The 16178-nt window shown below is 40.2% G+C and overlaps 1 protein-coding gene across 2 annotated transcripts in view; it reads right to left on the bottom strand.

Moving 5' to 3' along the window:
* LOC140730856 (kinesin-like protein KIF13B) overlaps nt 1-16178 on the bottom strand; it is a 274790-nt gene that overhangs the window by 218240 nt on the left and 40372 nt on the right. The gene's annotated exons all lie outside the window — the stretch shown is intronic.

Raw genomic sequence — 16178 nt, 5'->3', positions numbered from 1 at the left:
ACTGAGGATAGGATCAACGGCATCACCTTCAAGTACAAAATCATGAGAATCATAAATAAGGTGAATGCACACAGTCATTTTCTAAGGGAAACTCATTCAAACACTGGAGGGCATAGATTTAAACTGGGACAGGATAGACTTAAGAGACCTAAAGGAAAAGTTTTTCACATATGGAATAAACTGCAAGTGTTTGAGGCAGATACAATTACACTTCAAAGACATTTGGGCAGATCACTCTGGCTGTCCTTATATTTAAAAATAAAGAATCCTCACCATCCAGGCTATACAACCGTGGGTGACTAGGGAAGTCAAAGACAGTAAAAAAGCAACAGAGGGCATACAATATAGCAAAAATTAGTCAGAAGTTAAGGGGACTCACAGAAGGCAACTAAAAAAGCACTAGGAGAGAAAAGATGAATTATGAATGCAGCCTAACCAATAATATCAGAGGGTACCAAAGGTATTTTCAGATACATAAAGTAAATAAAAGAGAGGCAAGAGTGGATACCAGACCACCAGAAAATGATGCTGAAGAGGTAAATAAAAAATGAGGACAAAGAAATAGCAGACAACCTTAAGTATTTTGCACCAGTCTTCACTATGGAAAACACCAGCTGTATGCCAGAAATTTGAGAATGTTAGGAGACAGGAGTGAGTCTCGTTGCTATTACTTGGGAGAAGGTACTTGGGAAGCTGAAGGGTCTGAAGGTAGATAAGTAACTTGGACCAGATGGACTACACTCCAGGGTTCCAAAGGAGGTGACTGAAGAGATTGTGAAAGCATTAGTAATGAACTTTCAAGGATCATTAGATACTGGAATGGTTCCTGAGGACAGGAAAACTGAAAATGTCACTCCAGTCTTTAAGAAGGGAGGGAGGGAGACAGAAGAAAGGAAATCACAGGCCAGTTAGCTGGACATCAGTGGCCAGGAAGGCAGTGCAGTCTATCATTAAAGATGAAGTTTAAGGATACCTGAAGGCACATGATAAAATAGGCGAAAGTCAGCATGGTTTTCTCAAGGGGAAATTTTGCCTGACAAATCTGTTGGAATTCATTGAGGAAAATACAGACAGGATACACAAAAGAGAGTCAGTGGATTTTGCTTATTTGGATTTTCAGAAGGCCTTTGAGACAGCACTGCACAGGAGGGTACTTAACAACATAAGAGCCCATGGTATTACAAGAAAGGTACTAGGATGGATAAAAGATCGGCTGACTGGCAGAAGGCAAGAAGTGGGAATAAAGGGGCCCTTTTCTGGTTGGCTGCTGGTGACAAGTGACGTGCCACAGGGGTTAATGTCTGCACTGCTTCTTTTCACGTTGTATGTCAATAATTTGGATGATAAAATTGATGGCTTTGTTGCCAAGTTTGCAGACAATATAAAGATAGGTGAAAGGGCAGGGAGGCTGCAGAAGGGCATAGACAGATTGGGGGAATGGGCAAAGAAGTGGCAGATCAAATATAATGTAGGGGAGTGCACTGTCATGCACTTTGGCAGAAGGAGTAAAGGGGTGGACTATTTTGTAAATGGGGAGCAAGTTCAAAATCAGAGATGCAAATGGACTTGAGAATCCTTGTGCAGGATTCCCTAAAGGTTAACTTGCAGGCTGAATGGGTGGTAAGGGAAGCAAATGCAATGTTAGCATTCATTTAGAATACAAAACCAAGGAAGCAATGCTGAGCAACACACACAAAATGCTGGAGGAACCCAGCTGACCAGGAAGCATCTATGGGAAAGACTAAACGGTCAACATTTTGGGCCGAGACTACAGGACTGATGAAGGGTCTTGGCCCACAACATCAACTGTTTACTCTTTCACAGAAATGCTGCCTGGCTTGCTGAGTTCCTAAAGCATTGTGTGTGTGATGCTTTGGATGTCAAGCATATACACATTTTCTCGTGTTTGTGGGGAAGTGACTGGCATTAGTTATTTGCCCATATTGGGTATTTGGAAACATTGAAAACATTCCTAAAATTTCTGAACACAGAAGTACAAGTTATCAATCCAGGGTGCAACAGTGCCACTATGGAAACCCACAATCCACTGTTTCTGACTGGTTCAACCTAAGTTACCTAAGCTCAGAGCAAGTTTTTCTTGGAAATCTGGAAACTCATAGACATATGTAAACATGCATTGGTAACCATCAAATCTGCAGGGGGCATAATTTTAAAGTGTTGGGAGGAAAGTATAAGGAGAAATGCCAGAGGCAGGTAATTTACTCAAAGTGGTGGGCGCCGGGGTATTGGGAGAGGCAGATACATTAGGGATATTCAAGAGATCGAGGTAGGCACATGGGTGAAAGGGAAACAGAGGGCTATGCAGGAGGGAAGGGTGCGATTAATCTTGAAGTAGGTTAAAGGGTCGGCACAACATCATGCTGTACTGTTCTATGTAAATCAATGGGTCAATGGCCAATATCATTTAACGTGTTCTATGAACCTGAATGAATACACCATGGTTGCCACGGATTTATTAAAACAGTTGTAGACCAAGTACAAAAGACCTGCTTGTGATTTCTTTAAAAATTTCCAATAGGGTACTTCCGGTAAGATGGCGATTGCTTAGCTGCTCCGAACTTTTGTTCCGATATTGTCGCTATCTTTGCACTAAATGTCTCCATTTTTTAAACCTTAGTTAGGAACTTTTTTGGTTTCTTTTACTTGCCTGTGAACACATCTACCTTACAATGTCTAGCAAGAGTTCTAAATCCGGGAGAAAGGAAGTTCCGGTTCTGTCGGCTGAGACCCTCGCTGCGCTGGAACAACTCCGAGACGATATTTTAAAGGAATTTAGAACCGCTTTCAAACAGCTGGAAGCCAAACTGGATCGGATCAACGATAGAGTGGACGAACATGCTGAACACTTATCTCGCATCGATTCGACTTCTGAAGATTTAGAAAGTCGTGTTCGATACTTGGAGACTCTCTGTTCCAGCCTAGAGGAAAAATGTAACAAACTCCTTTCCAAAATAGTGGATCTCGAAAATCGCAGCAGACGTTGTAACCTCCGAATTCTTGGGTTGCCAGAGGCCACCGAACAGGGATCAACCGTGAATTTTTTCGCCGAGTTTCTCTGTGAGATATTCAGGTAAGATTTGCTTCCGAACCCACCTGAGCTCGAAAGGGCACACAGGGTCTACGTTTCCCCCGGAATTCTGGGCTCCTGCCCGCGACCGGTAATTTTGTGCTTTCATCAATACCAGGTAAAACACCGTCTGATTATGGAGGCACGTCGCAGAGGTACTTTTACTTTCCAAAATACAATAATTCGCTTTGTGGAAGATTTTGCACCCCAGACCTTAAAGATGCGCGCTGAGTTTAAAGGCGTAATGAAAGTGCTTTATGATTGTGGTTTTAAACGTCTCTTCGCACTCCTGCCGATTTACGAATCACGCTTAATACTGGAAAATATAAGTGGCTTAAGTCAGTGAAGGAGGCTGAGGCATTTGTGGCAAGTCTTCCGGCTATCCAGTCATCTTCGGAACCCGATCGGACCTCCTAAAATGGTGGATAAGTACTTCTCGTAGTAAAATTACTTTTTCTGGACTCAGACTTTACTTGAATCACTCAGACATTATTCATTGAAACTCTAAGGGCTGTTGACAATCTCTCCCTGGATTTGGTGTGTCTTTTTTAAATAGACATTCTGTGCTTAATGTTTCCCTATGGACGTTTAAATAGTACTTGTGTAATCTATTTTATTCTTGTATAACTTTATCTATAGAGTTCTACAACTGACTCTAACTTGTTTTGGAGGTTTGAAGTCTTTATTGAAGGCCTCCCTGTTTGTTGGTTCACAGTTTAATTGCTGATTTATTTTTATTTTTATTTATTTACTTTTTTTTTCTTTTCACCTTTTTTTAATCTTTGATTTTTTTTCTCCTCTCTGTAAATGGTTGATAAGTACTCTTCTTGAATTTATAATTTTCCCCTTCCTCCCTTTTTTTTCCCCTTTCTCTTACTTTATTCTTCCATAATTTTTCGTGGGTAGGTTAGTTTTGGTTTTCTTCCGATTTTCTCTGTATTAAGTTTTATATTTCTGCAGAAGATGTTCCAATTTGTAGTTATGTTTTCTAGTGCATAAACTAGTTACTATTTGCTATAGTATTTATACGGAACTGCTGTTAATGACACAGATCTGGAAGTTATATTTGGGTTAATTTTTTTGGTAGAGCTAGCTGCTTTTTTTGGTAGCCGCCTAGTTTTGGGTTGTGTGGGTGAGGTGGATTTTCCAGTTCCAACATCACTCACTGTATTTATTGTTTTTCTTTATTGCTCAGGACATGTTTATGTTTTGATTTTACGAATCTATGTTTACATTTCTGCTCCCAGACTGCTATTGTATTGCTTGACTTTTTATATGCCTGCTGCCTTTTATGCATTAGTAATTGATAATGGCTAGTGCACTTAAATTCGTGAGCTGGAATGTAAAGGGATTGAATCACCCTGTTAAAAGGAGGAAGGTATTCTCACATATTAAACAACTCAAAGCTGACATTGCTTTCCTCCAAGAAACTCATATTCGTTGTTTTGATAACTCCTGGCTTCTGTCAAAGTGGGCGGGTCAGCATTTTCATTCATCCTATGCCGCTAAAGCTAGGGGAGTCTACATTCTTATTAACTCAAATATTCCTTTTGAACTCCATAATAAAATATCTGATACAAATGGCCGTTTTATTATTGTTTCTGGTAAACTATATAACACTAAAGTTGCACTAGCAAACCTGTGTGCCCCCAACTTTGATGATGTTAACTTTTTTGAACGTTTTTTTTCCTCACTACCAGACTTAAACTCATACTCTCTTATACTGGGTGGTGACTTCAACTGTTGGTTAGATCCTAATCTGGATCGATCGTCCTCTGTTACCAGATCACCTACTAAATCTGCCTTAGCTATCCAATCGTTTCTCTCTAATTTTGGTATCTCTGATATATGGCGTTTCCTTCATCCTACTGAGAGAGATTATTCTTTTTTTTCACATGTTCACCATACCTTCACTAGAATTGACTATTTCTTACTCGACAACCAACTTATTCCATTTGCCTACTCTTGTGACTATCAGAGTATACTGATTTCTGACCATGCCCCAATTACTCTCTCTCTGAACTTTCCTGGTCTCTCTCAGAGGAATAAACACTGGTGGTTTGATTCAACTTTATTATCGGATGATGATTTTCTAAAATTTATTAAGGATCAGATTGTGGCGACCCAATTACTAGCTCACTCGAACCGGCTGACAATTAGCCAGAGCCAGAGACAAAGGGAGATAGCCTCAAGGGGTTTCAGTTACGTGCCTCTCGAAGTATCAGGTGGGGGAGACAGGCTTTAAAGCAAGACTGTGTTTTTGAAATAAACTGATTCTGTGGCTGCAGTTAATCGACTCCGTGTCGTAATTTCAGCGCTGCGCGTAGCACCCCGCTACAAGATAACCTTTTATTTTAACACTAATACATCACCTGAAATGTCATCCCAGATTGTCTGGGATGCCATGAAAGCATATCTGAGGGGTCAAATAATCTCTTACACAGCAAATCTCAACAGAAGATCCTGTGCAGATCGATTAGACCTCATTAACCAGATAAAAGAATTGGATCAACTATATGCTCAAACTAAGAACCCTGAACTATACAAGAAGCATGTTGAACTCCAAACTAAATTTAATCTTCTGTCTACTCAACCTGTCGAACGCCAACTTCTCGAAAGCAAGAGTCGCTTTTACATTCATGGGGATAAGTCTGGTAAATTTCTAGCCAATCAGCTGAGGCGTTCCAAAGCCAAACAACATATTACAAAGATCCGGAAGGAGAGCGGAGACTTTACATCGGATCATTTAGAAATTAATGACGCATTTAAAAATTTTTATTCTCGGCTTTATTCCTCTGAATCTTTGAATGACAATATCTCTGTTGATCAATTTTTAAAGAATCTGAATATTCCCTCACTTTCATCTGATTTTAAAGCCAAACTTAATGCGCCTATATCATCAGAAGAAATATCTTTTGCAATCTCTGCACTATCCTCAGGAAAATCTCCTGGACCCGATAGGTTCCCTGTAGAATTTTATAAATCATTCTCTTCACTTCTTTCTCCTCAGTTACTTTCAGTATTATCTGACTCGTTTAATTACGGCAAATTGCCACCCTCTTTCAATGAGGCATCTATTATTCTTCTATTAAAAAAGGGCAAAGACTCAACAGAGTGTTCCTTGTATAGGCCGATTTCTTTGCTCAATGTTGATGTAAAGATCTTAGCTAAAGTTTTGGCTCACAGATTAGAAACCGTTATTCCCTCCATTATCTCTGATGACCAATCAGGTTTTATTAAAAACCGTCTCCCTTTTTTTAACATTCGGCGTTTATTTAATATCTTATACTCACCTCCAACTGGGATTCCTGAATGTGTTATTTCCCTCGATGCGGAGAAAGCATTTGATCGTATAGAGTAGAACTACCTTTTTGCAGTCTTAGAAAAATTTGACCTTGGTCAAAGTTTCATCTCTTGGATCAAATTGCTGTACCTGTGTCCTACTGCTTCTGTTTTAACTAATTTTCAGAAATCCCAGGTATTTAATCTCAAACGTGGCACCCGTCAGGGATGCCCCTTAAGTCCCTTTCTCTTCGATTTGGCTATAGAACCTTTGGCGATAGCATTTCGAAATTGTCCTAAATTGACCGGGATTTGGAGAGGGGGTGTTGAGCATAAAGTTCCTCTTTATGCTGATGAATTATTACTCTTTCTCTCAAATCCATCTACATCCTTACCTCTAATGTTTTCACTTCTTGACTAGTTTAGCCAGATCTCTGGCCATAAACTTAATTTACATAAGAGTGAACTTTTCCCAATTAATAAAGAAGCACAAGAACTAACATTTCGTGATCTCCCTTTTAAAGTAGTCCATAATCAATTTACTTATCTTGGAATTACAGTCACAAGGAAGTTTAAAGATCTCTTTCATGAAAACTTTGCCAATCTTTCATATACTATAAAACAGAGTCTGGTACAATGGTCACCTCTATCTATGTCTTTGGTAGGTCGTATTAATGTTGTTAAAATGTATGTTCTCCCCAAATTCTTATACTTATTTCAATCTATCCCAATTTTTATTCCTAAATCTTTTTTTGATTCCTTAGACTCTATTATTTTGTCATATCTGTGGAAGAATAAGCACTCTAGAATTAATAAAATCCATCTCCAAAAATCTAAAAAAGAGGGTGGCATGGCTTTACCTAACTTTCGTTTATATTATTGGGCAGCTAATATACGTTGTGCTACCTTTTGGTCTTTCTTCCACGGCCAACCTGAGTGCCCTAATTGGGTGACAATGGAGTTGAGCTCCACTAAAGAATTATCTGTCTCTGCACTTCTTGGCTCTGCACTCCCTAGTAGTCTGTCCAGATTAATAGCTAATCCTCTTGTTAGACACACTTTGCGTATATGGGCTCAGTTTAGGAAATGCTATGGTTTCCATGGCTTTTCCGTTTCCAGCCCTATCGTACATAATCACCTTTTTTTTACCTACTATGTACGATTCAGCATTCCATGTTTGGTATAGGAAGGGCATTAGACATTTTGAAGATCTTTTCATTGATAATCGCTTCGCTTCCTTTCAGCAGCTCTCTGTTAAGTTCAATCTGCCCAATGCTCATTTTTTTTAGATATCTCCAAAATAGACACTTTATTGCTCCTTTAATTCCTAACTTTCCTGAAATGCCTGCGAAAAATGCTATGGACTTATTTCTTTCCATTAATCCACTAGGTAAAGGTTTAATATCAATTATTCGAGATAAATTAGCAGCCTTACGACGGGCCCCTGTGGATAAAATTAAAATGGCCTGGGAGCAGGATTTAAATACCTCCTTATCTGATGAGAGCTGGGACTCGATTCTCAAATCGGTTAACTCAACCTCCCTTTGTGCTCGCCATTGCCTTTTACAGTTTAAGATTGTTCATAGAGCCCATATGTCTAAATCTAAACTATCTCGATTCTACCCTAACATTAGTCCGCTCTGTGATAAATGCAAGAGGGGCGTGGCCTCTCTCATTCATATGTACTGGTTCTGTCCTAGCTTGGAGAAATTTTGGAAAGATGTCTTCACTACGTTATCGTATATTCTGAATCAGCACCTAGAACCAAACCCCTTAATTGCCTAGTTCGGTTTCTGGAGCGAGACAGATTTACGTCTGAGTTCGACCAAGTGCCGAATATTATCCTTTGCCTCTCTCCTGGCTAGACGCTTGATCCTCCTTAGATGGAGAGATGTTGCCCCGCCCACCCATGCTCAATGGCTTAACGACATTATGGCCTGCTTGGACCTCGACAAAATTCATTATTCAGTTCTTAATTCGGATCTAAAGTTCCATAAGGTCTGGGGACCTTTTATCGAGTACTTTCATAACCTTCCTCTTGACTAGGGTTTTTTTTTCTTTTCAGTCCCTTGCTTTCAACTCCCTTTTTTTTCTGGTAGTAGGCATTACTATCCTCTGTTGCTAAGTGTATTCACAGTCTGGGAGTTTGATTGTCCTGATTTATATTCTCTATATTGTGTTGTGGTTGGTCTGGAGTTTTTTTTTGTGTTGTGGGGCTTGGGGAGGATACCAAGTTTACTTGTCTTTAATTTAGGTGCTTTTTTGTTAAATTCTCTTCCTTTGTAGCATATTGTCATTGTATGCTTAATTTTGCACTGTATTAATGTTCCTTATTGTGATTTGGGGTTTTTTAATTTGTAAAATGTATAGAAAAAACTAATTTAAAAAAATTTTAAAAATAAAAAAATAAAATTCCAATAGATTTGTCAGGTAATATTTCCCCTTAAGGAAACAACGCTGACTCTGGCCTATTTTGTCATGCGCCTCCAAGTACCCTGAAACCTCATCCTTAAAAACCAACTCCAAAATTTTCCCAACCATTGAGGTCAGGCTCACTGGCCTGTAATTTCCTTTCTTCTGTCTCTCTCTCCCTTCTTGAAGAGTGGAGTGACATTTCCAAACTTCCAGTCCTCCAGAACCATGCCAGAATCTAATGATTCTTGAAAGATCATTGCTAATGCCTCTACAATTTCTTCAGCTACCTCTTTTAGAACCCTAGGATTTAGTCCATCATGTCCAGCTGACTTATCCACCTTCAGACCTTTCAGTTTCCCAAACACCATCTCTGTAGAAATAACAACTGCACTCACTTCTGCCACCTAACACTCTCGAACTTGCGGCATACTACCTCAGTGAAGACTGATGTAAAATACTTAATCAGTTCATCCGTCATTTCCTTGTCCCCTGTTACTATCTCTCCGGCATCATTTTCCAACAGTCCAAATGTCTATTCTCACCTCTCTTTTACTCTTTATATATCTGAAAATACTTTGGTATCACTTTTGATATTACTGGCCAACTTACCTTCATCTTCATGGTTTTTATAACATTTTTTTTTAAGTTGCCTTCTGTTGGTTTTTTAAAATTTCCCAATCTTCCAACTTCCCACTAATTTTTGCTCTATTGTATGCCCTCTGTTTTGCTTTTATGTTGGCCTTGTCTTCCCTTATCATCCATGGTTGCGTCATCCTTCCTTGAGAATACTTCCTCTTCTTTGGGATATATCTATACTATGCCTTCCGAACTGCTCCCAGAATATCCAACCACTGCTGGTATGCCCTTTCAATCAGTTTGTTGTCAGTTCCTCTCTCATGTCTCTGTAATTCCCTTTACTCCACTGTACTACCAATACATCTGACTTTAGCTTCTCTTTCTGATATTGCAGGGTGAATTCTAGGTAGATACTTTATTGATCCCAAAGGAAACTAGCATCACAGTAGCATTACAAGTGCACAGAGATAAATATTAGAAGAGAAGTAAGAAAGAATAAAAATAAGTTACCACAAACAGTCGAACAGGAGGGGGTCATCACTTCCCCGGCTAAAGTTGACTCATTATAGAGCCTAATGACCTCATACAGCGCTCTTTGGAGCAGCACAGTTGTCTTAGTCTATTACTGAAAGTGCTCCTCTGTTCAGCCAAGGTGGCATGTAGAGGGTGAGAAACACTGTCTGGATTTTCTGTGGGATCCTTTGTTCTACCACAGCCTCCAGTGTGTCCAGTTTGACTCCTACAGAGCCACCATTTCTAATCAGTTTATTGAGCCTGTTGGCACCAAACTTGTTGATGCCATTGCCCCAGTACACCACTGCATAGCAGATTGCACTGGTGACAACAGACTGGTAGAACACGTGAAGGACAGGTTTGCATACTCCAAACAACCTCAGTCTCCTCAGGAAGTAGAGGTGATTCCGGCCCTTCTTGTACACAGTGTCTAGGTTGGTGCTCCACTCAAGTCTGTCATCCAGGTGCAGCCCCAGGTACTTGTCTCACCACATCCACATCCTCACCATCAATAGTAATGGGGAGCAGTATCGGCTTAGTCTTCCTAAAGTTCATCACCATCTTTTTTGTCTTACTGATATTGAGCTGTGGATGATTCAGCTTGCACCATTTGACAAAGTCCTCCACCAGGACCCTGTATTCATCCTCCCATCCTCCTTCTATACACCCAACCACTGCTGAGTCATCAGAGAATTTCTGCAGATGACATGACTCGGCGTTGTATCTAAAGGTATACAGGGGTAAACAGAAAGGGAGTCAATACAGCCCTATGTGGGGGTCCCAGTGCTGCTTATAGCCATGTCCGACACACAGCTCTGAAGCCACACATACTGTGGTCTGTCAGTCAGGCAGTCCATTATGCAGGATACAATGGAAGTGCCAATCTGCATTGGTTGGAGCTTTACCCCCAGCAATGATGGCTGTATAGAATTGAAGGTACTTGAGAGATCGAAAAACATGATCTCACAGTGCTGTCCTGCTTATCCAAATGGGAGTAGGCTCTGTTCAGCAGGCAGATGACAGCATCATTGACCCCATTGCACTCCTGGTAGGCAAACTGCAGGGGATCCAGGGCTGATCTGACCAGGGGTTGGAGGCAAGCCAGGACCAGCCTCTCTCAGGGCTTCATGATGTGCAAGGACAGGGCCACTCGTCGATAGTCATTCAAGGATTCCAGCTGGCCCTTCTTAGGTACTGGGACCACACAGTTGGGTCCTTTCCAGACCGAGACTCAGATTGAAAATGTGCTGGAAAAATCCACATAACTACTCAGCACATGATCACATTATGATCACCATTTCCTCAGGATTCCTTTACCTTAGGCTCCCTAATCAATAATTGGTTCATTACAGAGCATCCCAACTAGAATTGCTGATCCCCTTGTGTGCACAACCATACACTGCTCCAAAAAGCCATCTCAGAGGCACTCCACAAATTCTCTCTTGGAATCCAGCATTAAGTTGATTTCTGCAGTCTATCTCCATATTGAAAATCCCCATGACTAATGTAACATTGCTTTTTCTATTTCCCACTGCAATTTGTAGCCACATCCTAGCTATTGCTTGGAGGCCTGTAAATAACTCTTATCAGTGACTTCTTACCCTTGCAGGTTTTTCCATTATTTATGTTTGGTTGAAGGATTATACATCTTCTGATCTTCTGCCATCTCTTTCTACCTTGATTTCATTTTTTTACCAGCAGTGCCACTCTTCCTCCTCTGTCAACCCATTTTACATTTATGACTGTGAGGCCAAGTACAGCTCCAATGCCATATACAAGTTTGCTGACTGTCATAGGCTGAATCAAAGGTGATGATAAATCAGCCTATAGGAGGCAGATTGAGTGGTACCACAACAAGAACCTCTCACTCAATGTCAGCAAGACCAAGGAGTTGATTATTGACTTCATGAGGAGGAAATTGGAGGTCCAGGAGCCAAACCTTATTGGAGGATCAAAGATGGAGAGGGTCAGCAACTTTAAATTCCTCGGTGTTATCATTTTGGGAGACCTGTCCTGGGCACAGCAGGCAACAGCAATTTCGAAGAAAGCATGACGGCACCTCTACTTCTTAGGAGCTTGCAAAGATTCAGCATTTCTAAAACTTTGAGAAACTTCTATAGATGTGTGGTGGAGAGTATATTGACCGGTTGCATCACAGCCTGGTATGAAAATACCAATGCCTTTGAAGAGAAAAGCCTACAAAATGTCATGGATGTGGCGCAGTCCATCATGGGTAAAGTCCTCTACAACACTGAGCACATCTAAACAGTGCGATGTCATAAGAAAGCAGCACCCCTCATCAGGGACCCCCACCACTCAGATCATACTCTCTTCTTGCTGCTGCCATCAGGGAGGTGGTACAGGAGCCTCAGGACTCGTGCCACCAGGGTCAGGAACAGTATTACCCCTCAACCATCATATTCTTGAATGAAAGGGGATAACTTCGCTCTTCTTCACTTGCCCCATCACCAAAATGTTCCCACAACCTCAAAAGGACTCATTTTCAAGGACTTTAATTCATGTTCCCAATATTTATTGCTAATTTATTTATTAAGAATATTATTTCTTATTTCTTTTTGTATTTGCACGGTTTATTGTCTTTTGCACACTGGTTGTACACTCAGTTGTTGCAGTCTTTCATTGATTCTATTATGGTTGTTAGACTTATTCAGAATGCCTGCAAGAAAACGAATCAGGGTTGTATATGGTGACATACGTGTACTTTGATAATAAATTTACTTTGAACTTAACTTTGAGCCTCTCTGCCATTCCATCAATGGGCTGAATGGTCTAATTCTGTTCCTATGTATTATGGTGTCATGTGCTATTTGTAAATGTCACCAGACCAGCAAACAGCACAAAAATAAACTTTTTAAACAAGCAAAATAATGTTACCAATTTCCGATTACACTTACAAAACCCAACTCCGGCAGCCTGAGAATTCTTCCACATATTATCTCATTCTCCAGTAATAGAACGTATAATGACGGGTTTTGTTCAATATCTGGGGATGAGCATCATGCTGCAAATGGGTAGTAATGTTCAATTATCAAATTTGCCCATTTGCTAGACAGTACACTGTGTGCGATAAGCTATTAGTAGCGAGACAATTGATCACCAAGTAATTTGCTAAAAAATGTCCTTGACCAGAGTTTTTCAGATGCAGCACGCAAAACTATCTTTATTTCATGGCCAACAGAACTTAATCCAATTGACAATTGACACAGGGGGAGCACAGAGAATAGAGAGAGAATGAGGCCAAGTATAAAGAATTTTTTTGGTATGTACAGGATATGCTGTAGGTGAATAAATAAACTCAGAGCCCGAGGGCATAAGTATTTGATATATCAACACACTGCAATGATGCAACTGGAATATTTTTGTGCCAATTTCTGCTACTTCTGTAGGCAGTGGCCAATAGCTTAAAACATCTCAGATTTTTACATAGAACAGTACGGCACAGGCACAGCTCCTTCAGTCCACAATCTTGTGGCAAACCAACTACATTAGTAATCAAACTAATTTCTTCTGCCTACACAATATTCATATGCTTCCACTTTCCTCACATTCACATGCCTATCTAAATGTCTCTGAAAAACTCCTAACGTATCTGCATCTACACCACCCCCGGCAGTGAAGGAAAAAAAGGAGCACGAGAGACAAACAAATTTGGGGGGGGGGGGGTGGAACAGAAACAGAAATACATATAAAGAGGTGGGGGGGAAACAAACATAGGATGATGGATCTGCTGAAGGGGTAAAAATTACATTGAACTATGCTTTACTCATTCAAATTAAGAATGTATACATTTTTGTTTGTATACAGGTAGCCACAAAGCAAGAAACTTGAAAGAACCCAATTAAAGAAAAAAATAAGACCAACACCCAATGCGCAAGAGAAAGGGGAAAAAAACAAATCTTGCAAACAATTAAAGAGAACAACAGCCCGGAGTAGCCTTGCTCAGTAGTTCATCGTATTAACAGGCATCGGGGCAGTCTTCATAGCCTCAGTGCCACGGAGAAGGGAGTGACCATTGCAGAGAGCCAGCAACATTGGCTCTCACTTCTACGCTTGATGGGTAGAATGGATTTCTTCACCCATAGGCTCTTTGTCCAAATAAAACCAACATTTTACTGGAAATGTTTAACAGCTAACGTAGAAACCATGGAGAGAAAGCAGGTTCTTCTGTCTGCCTGACCCGCCAGTGTTAATCATTTCTGTTTATCTCTGACCCTAGTAGCTCCAGTTGTTTTTTTTTAAATTTCAGATTTGCAGCATCTGTGGTATTTTACTTTGTAGTAAGTTTTCTCCCTCACCCATGCTCTCTCAGAGCTTAACACAATAGCACAGAAAAGGGAGAGGTTAAAAATAAATAAAGTTCACTAAAAGTTACATTGTACATTGTTAAAAGATCCTTTCAACTCAAATTTCATACTCAGCTTTTCATGAACTGGCTCTTGGACCAATGCTGACAGGTTCTTCCCTTCAATCATTCGGTTCTGTAACCAACTAGCACAACTTAATCTACATTATGATTACTTAGAAGCAGGACTTGGAAATTAAAGAACAGTTTACATTCCTAGAAACACACAAGATCCTGTAGGAACTCAGATGGTCAGTTGGCACATGTGAAGAGAAATGAACAGTCAACGTTTCAGATTGAGAAAACCATTTCTCTCCACAGATACTGCCAAACCACAAGCTCATCCAGCAAATTGTTTACTGTTCCAGATTCCAGCATCTGCACTCTCGTGTCTCTAATTCACATTCCTATTTGGACATTTCAGAAGACACCAATTCCATGCAGAACACAAGTCAGGATCTGAAAAATATTAAAGCAATATACAGGTTCATGCTGGCCACCTTGGTCCAAACACTGGGTAGCAATCTAGAAACCAAAACAGGCCCTCCACTGTTTACAAATGGCCAATTAAGGTACCGGTTATACATACAAGTGAGCGTGTGGGAGACCTAAAGCCTTGTGGGAACAATGCTCATGGCTGCATTTCTGACTTGCAAACTGTCCTGGTCACAAACAGCTCAGAAGACCAGAACACTGCTGTAACCTGGGAAGGACCTGCATAGGTTCCCTTCTTCAATCCAACTGCAGAGAGATCAAGCACTTTACCTGCAGTCAACTAATTTGGTGAAAAGTAGAAAATGGAATCACGTTCTATAGATCCACATTCCTCAGTTTGTCTCGGTGCTATTCAATTCAATTCACTTTATTTTCCAAGAGGAACTTTGTTTGTGCGGTGATAAAGACAACATCACAGATCTTAAGATGCACAACACCACACTACATTATAGTTAAAACACAATATAAAATACTCACAATAAATAATACTAAAAATGAATGTAATTTAAAATACAAATACAGATAATAAACCTGACTGTTTTTACTGTCTAAGGTGCTATGCATACTATATATTCAAAATTGGGTGTTGAGGCAGCGAATGGAGGAAGGCACAAAACTGGTTAAGTCTGTTCTGGTGTTGATGGGCAGGGACCTGTAGTGGTATCCAAATGGCTTGAGAGTGTAGTATGTGTGAAGTGTGTGTGTATAATGTCCTCTACTATTTGCTGAGCATTCTTTATTGTCCGTCTCATGTGGATGCTGCTGAGTGACTCTTGTTCCTGGCCAACGATTTTACTACTTATTCTTATTTTACAACAATTCTGTTGAGTCGGCTGAGGTTGATAGTGCCCATTAGTCTGAACCATGCCAGGATGCTGTAGGTTAACACTGATTCAATGAAGCATTTATGTATTATGTTGTTACAAACCAATGTTGCAATCAAAGCCAAGTCTGCCAAACCACATTGGATTGAGCAGAGAAACAAAAAGCCAGAGGAACTTCATGATGCAGGGTCTCAGCCCAAAATGTCAACTAATTAGTCTTTTCCATAGACGTTACCTGACCTGCTGAGTTCCTCCAGCATTGTGTGTGTTACTCTGGAATTTCTAGCATTAGCAGAATCTGTGTTTTAGATTGTGCAGAATCCCTGGCTAAAAACCAACTTAGTCTGGAATCAAAACGAAGCCATTTCAAAACAGAATGACATCTGCAATTGAAGTTTTGCAACTGGAAGTGAAGCAGCACAGATCCAGATGACATGCATCTAAGAATATGATAGTCAGGAAGATCAAAATGAGACATTAAATACACTCCAAAATCTTTAAAGAAGGAATTGCTGAAGAATGAAAAGCTGAAAAATTGTACATCTTATTCAATAGAGAAATCCAACTTTGACATTGTAAGGCAATCTAGCTAAATTTTGAGTCACGATCAATGTATTTAGTA

Source organism: Hemitrygon akajei, chromosome 7, assembly GCF_048418815.1.
Source record: "Hemitrygon akajei chromosome 7, sHemAka1.3, whole genome shotgun sequence".
In the NCBI taxonomy this organism is placed as follows: Eukaryota; Metazoa; Chordata; class Chondrichthyes; order Myliobatiformes; family Dasyatidae; genus Hemitrygon; species Hemitrygon akajei.
The sequence above is the reverse complement of the archived record's forward strand: the minus strand, read 5'-3'. Positions and strand labels throughout refer to the sequence as shown.